Source organism: Cherax quadricarinatus, chromosome 10, assembly GCF_038502225.1.
Source record: "Cherax quadricarinatus isolate ZL_2023a chromosome 10, ASM3850222v1, whole genome shotgun sequence".
NCBI classification, from domain to species: Eukaryota; Metazoa; Arthropoda; class Malacostraca; order Decapoda; family Parastacidae; genus Cherax; species Cherax quadricarinatus.
In genome coordinates this window covers 49055828-49068705 of record NC_091301.1, presented here as the reverse complement: position 1 = coordinate 49068705, position 12878 = coordinate 49055828, and the positions used below count along the sequence as shown (strand labels likewise).

Below are 12878 nucleotides of genomic sequence, written 5' to 3'. Positions count from 1 at the left end.
GTGTGTGTGTGTGTGTGTGTGTGTACTCACCTATTTGTAGTCATCTATTTGTGGTTGCAGGGGTCGATACATAGCTCCTGTTCCCGCCTCTTCACTGATTGCTACTGGCTCCTCTCTCTCCCTGCTCCATGAGCTTTATCAAACCTCGTCTTAAAACTGTGTATGGTTCCCGCCTCCACTACGTCACTTTCTAGACTATTCCACTGCCTGACAGCTCTTTGACTGACAAAATACTTCTTAACATCACTTTGACTCATCTTAGTCATCTGTGTGTGTGTGTGTGTGTGTGCGTGCGTGTGCGCGCATGTGTGTGTGTCTGTGTCTGTGTGCCTGTGTCTGTGTGTATGTATGTGTACTCATCTATTTGTGTTTGCAGGGGTAGAGTCACAGCTCCTGGCCCCAAGTCACAGTTCCTGGCGTGTATGTGTGTGTGTGTGTATGTGTACTCACCAATTGAGGTTGCAGGGGTCGAGTCCTAGCTCCTGGCCCCGCCTCTTCACTGGTCGCTACTGGGTCACTCTCCCTGAACCGTGAGCTTTATCATACCCCTGCTTAAAGCTATGTATGGATCCTGTCTCCACTACATCGCTTCCCAAACCATTCCACTTCCTGACTACTCTGTGGCTGAAGAAATACTTCCTAACATCCCTGTGATTCATCTGTGTCTTCAACTTCCAGCTGTGTCCCCTTGTTGCTGTGTCCCATCTCTGGAACATCCTGCCTTTGTCCACCTTGTCAAGTCCTCTCAGTATTTTGCATGTCGTTATCATGTCCCCCTTATCTCTCCTGTCCTCTAGCGTCGTCAGGTCGATTTCCCTTTACTTCTCCTCGTAGGACATACCCCTTAGCTCTGGGACTAGTCTTGTTGCAAACTTTTGCACTTTCTCTAGTTTCATTACGTGCTTGGCTAGGTGTGGGTCCCAAACTGGTGCCGCATACTCAAATATGGGCCTAACGTACACGGTGTACAGGGTCATCAACGATTCCTTATTAAGATGTCGGAATGTTGTTCTGAGGTTTGCTAGGCGCCCATATGCTGCAGCAGTTATTTGGTTGATGTGCGCTTCGGGAGATGTGCCTGGTGTTATACTCACCTCAAGATCTTTTTTCTTGAGTGCGGTTTATAGTCTCTGGCCCCCTAGACTGTACTCCGTCTGTGGCCTTCTTTGCCCTTCCCCAATCTTTATGACTTTGCACTTGGTGGGGTTGAACTCCATGAGGCAATTGCTGGACCAGATCTGCAGCCTGTCCAGATCTCTTTGTAGTTCTGCCTGGTATTCGATCGAATGGATTCTTCTAATCAACTTCACGTCATCTGCAAACAGGGGCACTTCGGAGTCTATTCCTTCCGTCATGTCGTTCACAAATACCAGAAACAGCACTGGTCCTAGGACTGACCCCAGTGGGACTCCACTGGTCACAGGCGCCCACTCTGACACCTCGCCACGTACCATGACTCGCTGCTGTCTTCCTGAAAAGTATTCTCTGATCCATTGTAGTGCCTTCCCTACAATGGATCAGGGAATACTTGTCAGGAAGACAGCAGCGAGTCATGGTACGTGGCGAGGTGTCAGAGTGGGCGCCTGCGACCAGCGGGGTCCCACAGGAGTCAGTCCTAGGACCAATGCTGTGTGTGTGTGTGTGTGTGTGTATGTGTGTGTGTGTGTGTGTGTGTGTGTTTGCGTGCGTGGGTGTGAGAGTGTCTACTCACTTATATTCACCTATATGTGGTTGCATATGTTGAGTCACAGCTCCTGGCCCCGCCTCATCGCTAGTTGTAACTAGGTCGCTCTCTCCCACTCCAAGAGCCTTATCATACTTCTTCTTAAAGTTATGTATGGATTCTGTCTCCACTACTATACTCTCCAGATTGTTACAATTCTTGACAATTCTATGGCTAAAGAAATTCTTACCAGTATCCCAAAGAATGCATATCATAATAATGGTATGAAACGTGTCGCTGGGTTCGGCTGATTTCTGATACCGATGCCAAATAAAAAGCCATTACTCATCGATACCGATACCGATATTTTACGCACACACACACACACACACACACACACACACACACACACACACACACACACATATGTATATATATATATATATATATATATATATATATATATATATATATATATATATATATATATATTGTGATGTAGTTCAGCTGGGCTTGTGAGGTCTCTGGGGAGACCTAATTTAATCAATTATATGGTCACCTTGCCTTGGCAAATGTCTGTCAGTGACACGCCTTTTCGGCTTAAGTCTCAGCTCATTTGTTCGTCACTGGCGTCAGATCTCGGCGTCAGGTCGTACACGTGGTGCACACCCAATTGTGTTGGGGGGGGGGGGTTGCATGGACAACCACTGTGAAAGAATAGTGAGATTCCAAGCACTTTCGTGACTACTCACATTATCAAGGAACAATAAAAGTAATGCATCAAAGGAAGGCATATACAGGGTCTAGACCACACCTCACTATCACATCCCAAAACAAAGCAAAACCTGACCCGAAACTAAAAAGAAAGAGAACACTGTAGCAGGCCCACTGGACCAACTTGACAGGTCTTTCACGCAACCCACAAACAAAATATTCTACCCAAGAATTAAGTTTTGCTATTTGTCCAATGTATTTTTAAATTCTTCCCCAATTCTATTAATTATAAATGGATCTAATATATATAAACCAAAGTAAATATTCATATTATTTTCAAAACTGTTTTTTATGAAACAAGATTCAATTATATTCCTGTCGACCATGGACTTGCTTGATACAACTTTCTCAACTTTTTGAAAATCAGTTAGATGGTTAAAATCTCTCACATGAATAAATTGAGCATTGGAATCTTGCCCAGTTCTAATGCTATATTTATGTTAATTAAACTTAGTTCGAGACTTTTACAAGTTTGATCGCAATAAATTTTATCGCAAATTTTACAAGGAATCTTAAAGACACATTCGTCAGCATTTTGGGGGGAATTCTTTATCAAAAGTTTTTTAACTGTATCAAGATTTTTTAATACAACTTTGATATTAAAAGTCTTAAGAAGAGAAGGTATATCAACCAAGTTTTCATGGTAAGGGAGAACCAACATATTTTTAATTGAATAAGGTTGGTTGTCCCTTTTTCGATTGTAAAAAGTATTTCTAGCATTTTTAAAAGATTTATCAATTATGTTTCTTGGGTATTTCAAATCATATATGTATATATATATATATATATATATATATATATATATATATATATATATATATATATATATATATATATATATATACATATATACATATATATATATATATATATACATATATACATACATATATATATATACATATATACATATATATATATACATAAACACTGATCTCTGGCTGAAGGAGACTCGAACCTACGAACCTTGGAACAAGTTACGCAGTGCTTTACCAATCTACCCACACTGGACAATACCTTGGAGTACAGCTTGCGCTAGACTTTGATCCAAGGCAGCCAGCTTTCAGGGAGAAGGCTTACAGCTTCTCATCTCATCCCCTGCATGCATCAGCCTTACTAGAGATTTGAGCAATGCATGGAATTCGCAAGAGCAGGCGAAATATGCAAAAACACTGATCTCTGGCTGAAGGAGACTCGAACCTACGAACCTTGGAACAAGGTATGCAGTGCTTTACCAATCTACCCACACTACACAATACCTTGGCGTCCAGCTTGCACTAGACTTTGATCCAAGGCAGCCAGCTTTCAGGGAGAAGGCTTACAGCTTTTCATCTCATCCCCTGCATGCATCAGCCTTACTTGAGATTTGAACAATGCAAGGAATTCGCAAGAGCAGGCGAAATATACACAAACACTGATCTCTGGCTGAAGGTGACTCGAACCTACGAACTGCGTACCTTGTTCCAAGGCTCTAACTCTATTTGAAACCCCTGACCTAATCCCATTTATTCCTCTACACCGAAACTCTTCTACCCCCTTAATCTTTGTTTCACTTAAAGCCAGATCATCCAGCTTCTTCTCATTCATAACATCTACAATAATCTCTTTCTTATCATTTGCACATAATCAACGAACATTCAGACTTCCCACTTTGACAATTTTCTTATTCTTATTTTTTTTAGTAATTTTTACAGGAAAACTGGTTTCTAGCCCTTTGTTCTCGGCATTTTAGTTGACTTTTACAACACGCATGGCTTATGGAGGAAAGATTCCTATTCCACTTCCCCGTGGATATAAAAGGAAAAGTAATAAGACCAAGAACTATTAAGATAAAATCAAAGAAAACTCAGATGAGTGTGTATAACTAAACACGTACATATATGTGTACCGTGACCTAAGTGTAAGTAGAAGTAGCAAGACGAACCTGTAATCTTGCATATTTATGAGACAGACAAAAGACACCAGCAATCCTACCATCATGTAAAACAATTAGAGTTTTCGTTTCACACTCACTTGGCAGGACGGTTAGTTCCCACCTGGGTGGTTGCTGTCTACCAACCTACTACACACACACACACACACACACACACACACACACACACATATATATATATATATATATATATATATATATATATATATATATATATATATATATATATATATATATATATATACATATATAAATATATATATATATATATATATATATATATATATATATATATATATATATATATATATATATATATATATATATATATATATATATATATATATATGCATATGCAAAACAACCACTCTGAAAGAATAGAGAAATTCCAAGAACTTTCGTGACTACTCACATTATCAAGGAACTATGAAAGTAAAGCATCCAAGGAAGCTATATAAGGGGTCTGGCCAGCACCTCACTATCAGATCCCACAACGGTTAAACACCTGACGCGCGCCGACCCAACTTGGATAGGTCCTTTGCACAACTCACCCACAAACTATTCTACCGAAGAAAATTTAAAAATTATTTGTCCAGTGTATTATTAAATTCTTCCCAAATTCTATTAATTATAAATGGATCTAATTTATATAAACCAAAGGAAATATTCATATTATTGTCAAAGCTGCTTTTTATGAAACAAGATTCAATTATATTCCTGTCGACCATGGACTTGCTTGATACTACTTTCTCAACTTTTTGAAAATCAATTGGATGGTTAAAATCTCTTACATGAATAAATAGAGCATTGGAATCTTGTCCAGTTCTAATGCTATATTTATGTTGTTTTAATCTTAGTTCGAGATTTTTACCAGTTTGACTGTAATAAACTTTATCGCAAATTTTACAAGGAATCTTATAGACACATCCATCAGCATTTTGGGGGGAATTCTTTATCAAAAGTTTTTTTTACTGTATCAAGATTTTTGAATACAACTTTAATATTAAAAGTCTTAAGAAGAGAAGGCATATCAACCAAGTTTTCATGGTAAGGGAGAACCAACATATTTTTAGTTGAATAAGGCTGGTTGTCCCTTTTTGGATTGTAAAAAGTATTTCTAGCAACTTTAAAAGATTTATCAATTACATTTCTTGGGTATTTTAAATCATTACCTATTTCATAAATTTTGGATATTTCCTCATCTATGAACTCAGGACTACAAATTCGTAAAGCTCTCAAAAACATTGATGAGAAAACAGACAGTTTGACTCTATCTTGATGCGAGGAATAATAGTGGACATAGGAACAGTTATTTGTAGGTTTTCTGTAAATTTTAAATTTGAATTCATTATTACCCTTAATAATTAAAACATCTAGAAAAGGCAATGAGTTTTCTTCAAACTCAACAGTAAAGTTTATAGAATGGGCTAAGCTATTTAATTTTCCAAGGAAATGGTGTATATCTACATTTTTGGGCATAAGACACAAAATATCATCAACATATCTGAACCATTTAGCTCTATTAGGGAGGATTGTGTTAAGCAACCTGATTAAAAGAGTATTTTTTGTTTCTCAATATTTTGAATGCTTCCTTCTCCTGTATTTTAGTTATTTCAATATGTTTCTGAAGAATAATTCTCATAAAATCATCAAAAAGACGATCTCTCATGTCAAGGAGTCTATTGGGTAAAATAGACTTGGGCAGAACTTGTTCATTTAAACAATTTTTTAAAAAATTAAGTCGAATTTTTAACTTGTGGGACTTGATCAGTGCAGAAGAAAACTGTGAAACAAAAGATATATGATTAGGAAAGCTTATCGAGAACAAGTCCCACTGATCAAGTTCCACAAGTTAAAAATTCGACTTAATTTTTTAAAAAAATTTTTAAATGAACAAGTTCTGCCCAAGTCTCTTTTACCCAATAGACTCCTTGACATGTGAGATCGTCCTTTTGATGATTTTATGAGAATTATTCTTCAGAAACATATTGAAATAACTAAAATACAGGAGAAGGAAGCATTCAAAATATTGAGAAACAAAAAATACTCTTTTAATCAGGCCATTCCATCAGAATGGAAACACAGTATGTTGGATCATTGCTATAATAAACTCAGAAGAATTTGTAATGAACTCAAGAGCAAACTACAAAGAAAATTAGACATTTTAATTGAAAATAGTGATTGGACAAAGCATGCTAATAACAATTTTGTAATTAACTTATCAGATGAAATTTTAGACAAACATACAACTGCTGCTCTAGGTTTTGGCCTAAGTTTTGCAACTTCAAAAAAAAACTTAATAATGTTGAAATTGCAAAAGCCTTTCGTAACTTTGAAAAATTTTCTGATTTATCCTCTGATGAAATTAATATTAGTAAAGGAATGGTATATAGTAAAGGAATGGTATATATGTTAAAACCAAACATTCCCAATTGCCCTCAAAGATTCTTTAAGTCTTATGATACACTTAATAACAATAAAAATTTGCGCCTTACTAAAGCAGACAAAATAAATGCAATAGTAATTATGAAAGAAAATGATTATCAAGAAAAAATGAATAATCTCTTAGATGATACTGAAACCTATTCTAAACTTAGGAAAAATCCCCTAGAAACCGTTAACAGCAATTTCAATAAAACAATAAAACTTCTACTGAAAGGCAAAGACGAATTAGTCAAACAATTTACTTCCACTAATCCATCTTTGCCTTACATGTATGGACTAATAAAAACACACAAACCAGGGAATCCAGTCAGACCAATTATTAGCTCCATAGGGTCAGTTTCATATAAATTATCCAAATGGCTTGTTGATATTTTGAGCCCTATTGTTGGCAAAATTTCTAACTTTAATGTTAAAAACAACATAGACTTGGTTGATAAATTAAGCTCCTTCACTGACTTAAATGATTTTAACATGGTTAGTTTTGATGTTACTTCCTTGTTTACGAAAGTTACTGTTGATGATTTATAAAGTTTCTTATCTGAAGAACTCGTTAACTATGATTTACCATTGCCAGTTCCTACTATCATTAAACTTATTAAACTTTGCATTGTTGATGCAAAATTTGTATTTAATGATAAGTTTTACACTCAGAAGTTTGGTATGGCAATGGGAAATCCTCTTTCAATTGTTCTTAGTAACGTATACATTTAATTTTTTGAAACAAGGTTGCTTAACACAATCCTCCCTAATAGAGCTAAATGGTTCAGATATGTTGATGATATTTTGTGTCTTATGCCCAAAAATGTAGATATACACCATTTCCTTGGAAAATTAAATAGCTTAGCCCATTCTATAAACTTTACTGTTGAGTTTGAAGAAAACTCATTGCCTTTTCTAGATGTTTTAATTATTAAGGGTAATAATGAATTCAAATTTAAAATTTACAGAAAACCTACAAATAACTGTTCCTATGTCCACTATTATTCCTCGCATCAAGATAGAGTCAAACTGTCTGTTTTCTCATCAATGTTTTTGAGAGCTTTACGAATTTGTAGTCCTGAGTTCATAGATGAGGAAATATCCAAAATTTATGAAATAGGTAATGATTTAAAATACCCAAGAAATGTAATTGATAAATCTTTTAAAGTTGCTAGAAATACTTTTTACAATCCAAAAAGGGACAACCAGCCTTATTCAACTAAAAATATGTTGGTTCTCCCTTACCATGAAAACTTGGTTGATATGCCTTCTCTTCTTAAGACTTTTAATATCAAAGTTGTATTCAAAAATCTTGATACAGTAAAAAAACTTTTGATAAAGAATTCCCCCCAAAATGCTGATGGATGTGTCTATAAGATTCCTTGTAAAATTTGCGATAAAGTTTATAACGGTCAAACTGGTAAAAATCTCGAACTAAGATTAAAACAACATAAATATAGCATTAGAACTGGACAAGATTCCAATGCTCTATTCATTCATGTAAAAGATTTTAACCATCCAATTGATTTTCAAAAAGTTGAGAAAGTAGTATCAAGCAAGTCCATGGTCGACAGGAATATAATTGAATCTTGTTTCATAAAAAGCAGTTTTGACAATAATATGAATATTTCCTTTGGTTTATATAAATTAGATCCATTTATAATTAATAGAATTTGGGAAGAATTTAATAATACACTGGACAAATAATTTTTAAATTTTCTTGGGTAGAATAGTTTGTGGGTGAGTTGTGCAAAGGACCTACCCAAGTTGGGTCGGCGCGCGTCAGGTGTTTAACCGTTGTGGGATCTGATAGTGAGGTGCTGGCCAGACCCCTTATATAGCTTTCTTGGATGCTTTACTTTCATAGTTGCTTGATAATGTGAGTAGTCACGAAATCGCTTGGAATTTCTCTATTCTTTCAGAGTGGTTGTTTTGCATATTCTGAAATCACCTGTTTACTGTGATCTTATTGCATATATATATATATATATATATATATATATATATATATATATATATATATATATATATATATATATATATATATATATATATATATATATATATATACAAAACAACCACCACGAAAGAATAGTGAAATTCCAATTCACATATAAATATACACATATATATTTATGTATATTTATTTTTTTTATTAACACATCGGCCGATTCCCACCAAGGCAGGGTGGCCCCCCGAGAAAGAAAAACTTTCGCCATTATTCACTCCATCACTGTCTTGCCAGAGGGGTTATTTACAATACAGTTATAAAACTGCAACATTAACACCCCTCTTTTAGAGTGCAGACACTGTACTTCCCATCTCCCGGACTCAAGTCCGGCCTGCCAGATTCCCTGAATACGTTCGTGAATGTTACTTTGTCTCACACTCCAACAGCACGTGAAATATTAGAAACCATTTGTCTCCATTCACTCCTATCAAATACGCTCACGCACGCTTGCCCCTTGCACTCAAAACCTCTTTTAACCCCTCCCTCCAACCCTTCCTAGGCCGACCCCTACCCCTCCTTCCCTCCACTACATTCTGTTTTGTTCCATTCTCTCTACATGTCCGAACCACCTCAACAAACCCTCCTCAGCCCTCTGAATAAAAGTTGTGGTAATCCCCCACTTTCTCCTAATTTCCAAACTTCGAATTCTCTGCATTATATTCATACCACACATTTCCCTCAGACATGACATCTCCACTGCCTCCAGCCTTCTCCTCGTTGCAACATTCATCACCCATACTTCACAATACAAGAGTGTTGGTACAATTACACTCCCATACATTCCCCTCTTTGCTTCCACGGTCAAAGTTCTTTGTCTCCATAGACTCCTAAGTGCACCACTCACTCTTTTCCCCTCATCACGTCTGTGATTCACCTCATCCTTCATAGACCCATATGCTAACATATACACTCCCAATTATCTGAATACATTCACCTCCTTCTTACTCTCTCCTTCCAATCTGATATCCAATCTTTCGTCACCTAATCTTTTTGTTATCCTCATAACCTTACTATTTCCTATATTCGCTTTCAATTTTCTTCTTTTACATACCCCTCCAAATTCGTCCACCAACCTCTGACACTTCTCTTCAGTATCTCCCAAACGCACTGTGACATCAGCAAAGAGCAACTGTGACAACTCCCAATTTGTGTTTGATTCTTTATCTTTTAACTCCACACCTCTTGCGAAGTCCCTAGCATTCACCTCTTACATCCCCATCTATAAATATATTGAGAAACCACAATGACATCACACATCGTTGTCTAAGGCCTATTTTACTGGGAAATAAGCTCCCTCTCTCCTACATACTCTAACCTGAGCCTCACTATCCTCGTAAAAACTCTTCACTGCTTTCAGTAACCTACCTCCTAAATACTGTTTGCCTATATGTTTCACTGTAAACACTTGGTCTACACACCCCCTACGTTTCCTAAAGCATCCTTGTTCATCTACTATCCTACTGTCTGTCTCACTCTTGATTCTTTCAATAATAACTCTACCATACACATTACCAGGTATATTCAACAGACTTATTCCCTTATATTTTTTGCACTCTCTTTTATCCCCTTTGCCTTTATACAAAGGGACTATGCATGCTCTCTGCCAATCCCTAGGTACCTTACCCTCTTTCATACATTTATTAAATAATAGCAACAATTGCTCCAAAACTATATCCCCTCATGCTTTTAACATTTCTGCCTTTATCCCATCAATCCCAGCTTCCTTACCCCATTTCATTCTACCCATTGCCTCACGAACTTCCCCCACACTCACCACTGGCTCTTCCTCACAGGAAAGTGGGTGCGGGAGGGAAGAGGAGCGATTGGAGGAATGATGATGTAAAGAGAGTAGTAAGGGAGAAAAAGTTAGCATATGAGAAGTTTTTACAAAGTAGAAGTGATGCAAGGAGGAAAGAGTATATGGAGAAAAAGAGAGAGGTTAAAAGAGTGGTGAAGCAATGTAAAAAGAGAGCAAATGAGAAAGTGGGTGAGATGTTATCAACAAATTTTGTTGAAAACAAGAAAATGTTTTGGAGTGAGATTAACAAGTTAAGGAAGCCTAGAGAACAAATGGATTTGTCAGTTAAAAATAGGAGAGGAGAGTTATTAAATAGAGAGTTAGAGGTATTGGGAAGATGGAGGGAATATTTTGAGGAATTGTTAAATGTTGATGAAGATAGAGAAGCTGTGATTTCGTGTATAGGGCAAGGAGGAATAACATCTTGTATGAGTGAGGAAGAGCCAGTTGTGGGTGTGGGGGAAGTTCGTGAGGCAGTAGGTAAAATGAAAGGGGGTAAGGCAGCCGGGATTGATGGGATAAAGATAGAAATGCTAAAAGCAGGTGGGGATATAGTTTTGGAGTGGTTGGTGCAATTATTTAATAAATGTATGGAAGAGGGTAAGGTACCTAGGGATTGGCAGAGAGCATGAATAGTTCCTTTGTATAAAGGGAAAGGGGGCAAAAGAGAGTGCAAAAATTGTAGGGGGATAAGTCTGTTGAGTACACCTGGTAAAGTGTATGGTAGAGTTATTATTGAAAGAATTAAGAGTAAGACGGAGAATAGGATAGCAGATGAACAAGGAGGCTTTAGGAAAAGTATGGGGTGTGTGGACCAGGTGTTTACAGTGAAACATATAAGTGAACAGTATTTAGATAATGCTAAAGAGGTCTTTGTGGCATTTTTGGATTTGGAAAAGGCGTATGACAGGGTGGATAGGGGGGCAATGTGGCAGATGTTGCAGGAGCATGGTATAGGAGGTAGGTTACTGAAAGCAGTGAAGAGTTTTTACGAGGATAGTGAGGCTCAAGTTAGAGTATGTAGGAAAGAGGGAAATTATTTCCCAGTAAAAGTAGGCCTTAGACAAGGATGTGTGATGTCTCAGTGGTTGTTTAATATATTTATAGATGGGGTTTTAAGAGAAGTAAATGCGAGGGTCTTGGCAAGAGGCGTGGAGTTAAAAGATAAATAATCACACATAAAGTGGGAGTTGTCACAGTTGCTCTTTGCTGATGACACTGTGCTCTTGGGAGATTCTGAAGAGAAGTTGCAGAGATTGGTGGATGAATTTGATAGGGTATGCAAAAGAAGAAAATTGAAAGTGAATACAGGAAAGAGTAAGGTTATGAGGATAACAAAAAGATTAGGTGATGAAAGATTGGATATCAGATTGGAGGGAGAGAGTATGGAGGAGGTAAATATATTCAGATATTTTGGAGTGGACGTGTCAGCGGATGGGTCTACGAAAGATGAGGTGAATCGTAGAATTGATGAGGGGAAAAGGGTGAGTGGTGCACTTAGAAGTCTGTGGAGACAAAGAACTTTGTCCTTGGAAGCAAAGAGGGGAATGTATGACAGTATAGGTTTACCAACGCTCTTATATGGGTGTGAAGCATGGGTGATGAATGTTGCAGCGAGAAGAAGGCTGGAGGCAGTGGAGATGTCATGTCTGAGGGCAATGTGTGGTGTGAATATAATGCAGAGAATTCGTAGTTTGGAAGTTAGAAGGAGGTGCGGGATTACCAAAACTGTTGTCCAGAGGGCTGAGGAAGGGTTGTTGAGGTGGTTCGGACATGTAGAGAGAATGGAGCGAAACAGAATGACTTCAAGAATGTATCAGTCTGTAGTGGAAGGAAGGCGGGGTAGGGGTCGGCCTAGGAAAGGTTGGAGGGAGGGGGTAAAGGAGGTTTTGTGTGCGAGGGGCTTGGACTTCCAGCAGGCATGCGTGAGCGTGTTTGATAGGAGTGAATGGAGACAAATGGTTTTTAATACTTGACGTGCTGTTGGAGTGTGAGCAAAGTAACATTTATGAAGGGGTTCAGGGAAACCGGCAGGCCGGACTTGAGTGCTGGAGATGGGAAGTACAGTGCCTGCACTCTGAAGGAGGGGTGTTAATGTTGCAGATTAAAAACTGTAGTGTAAAGCACCATTCTGGCAAGACAGTGATGGAGTGAATGATGGTGAAAGTTTTTCTTTTTCGGGCCACCCTGCCTGGGTGAGAATCGGCCAGTGTGATAATATAATATAATATATAATATATATTGTCACTGTCTTGCTGGAAGGGTGCTTTACACT

At 37.5% G+C, this 12878-nt stretch overlaps 1 protein-coding gene across 1 annotated transcript in view; it reads left to right on the top strand.

The window, feature by feature from the left end:
* LOC128687824 (sialate:O-sulfotransferase 1-like) overlaps positions 1-12878 on the top strand; it is a 272949-nt gene that overhangs the window by 25632 nt on the left and 234439 nt on the right. The window lies entirely within an intron of this gene.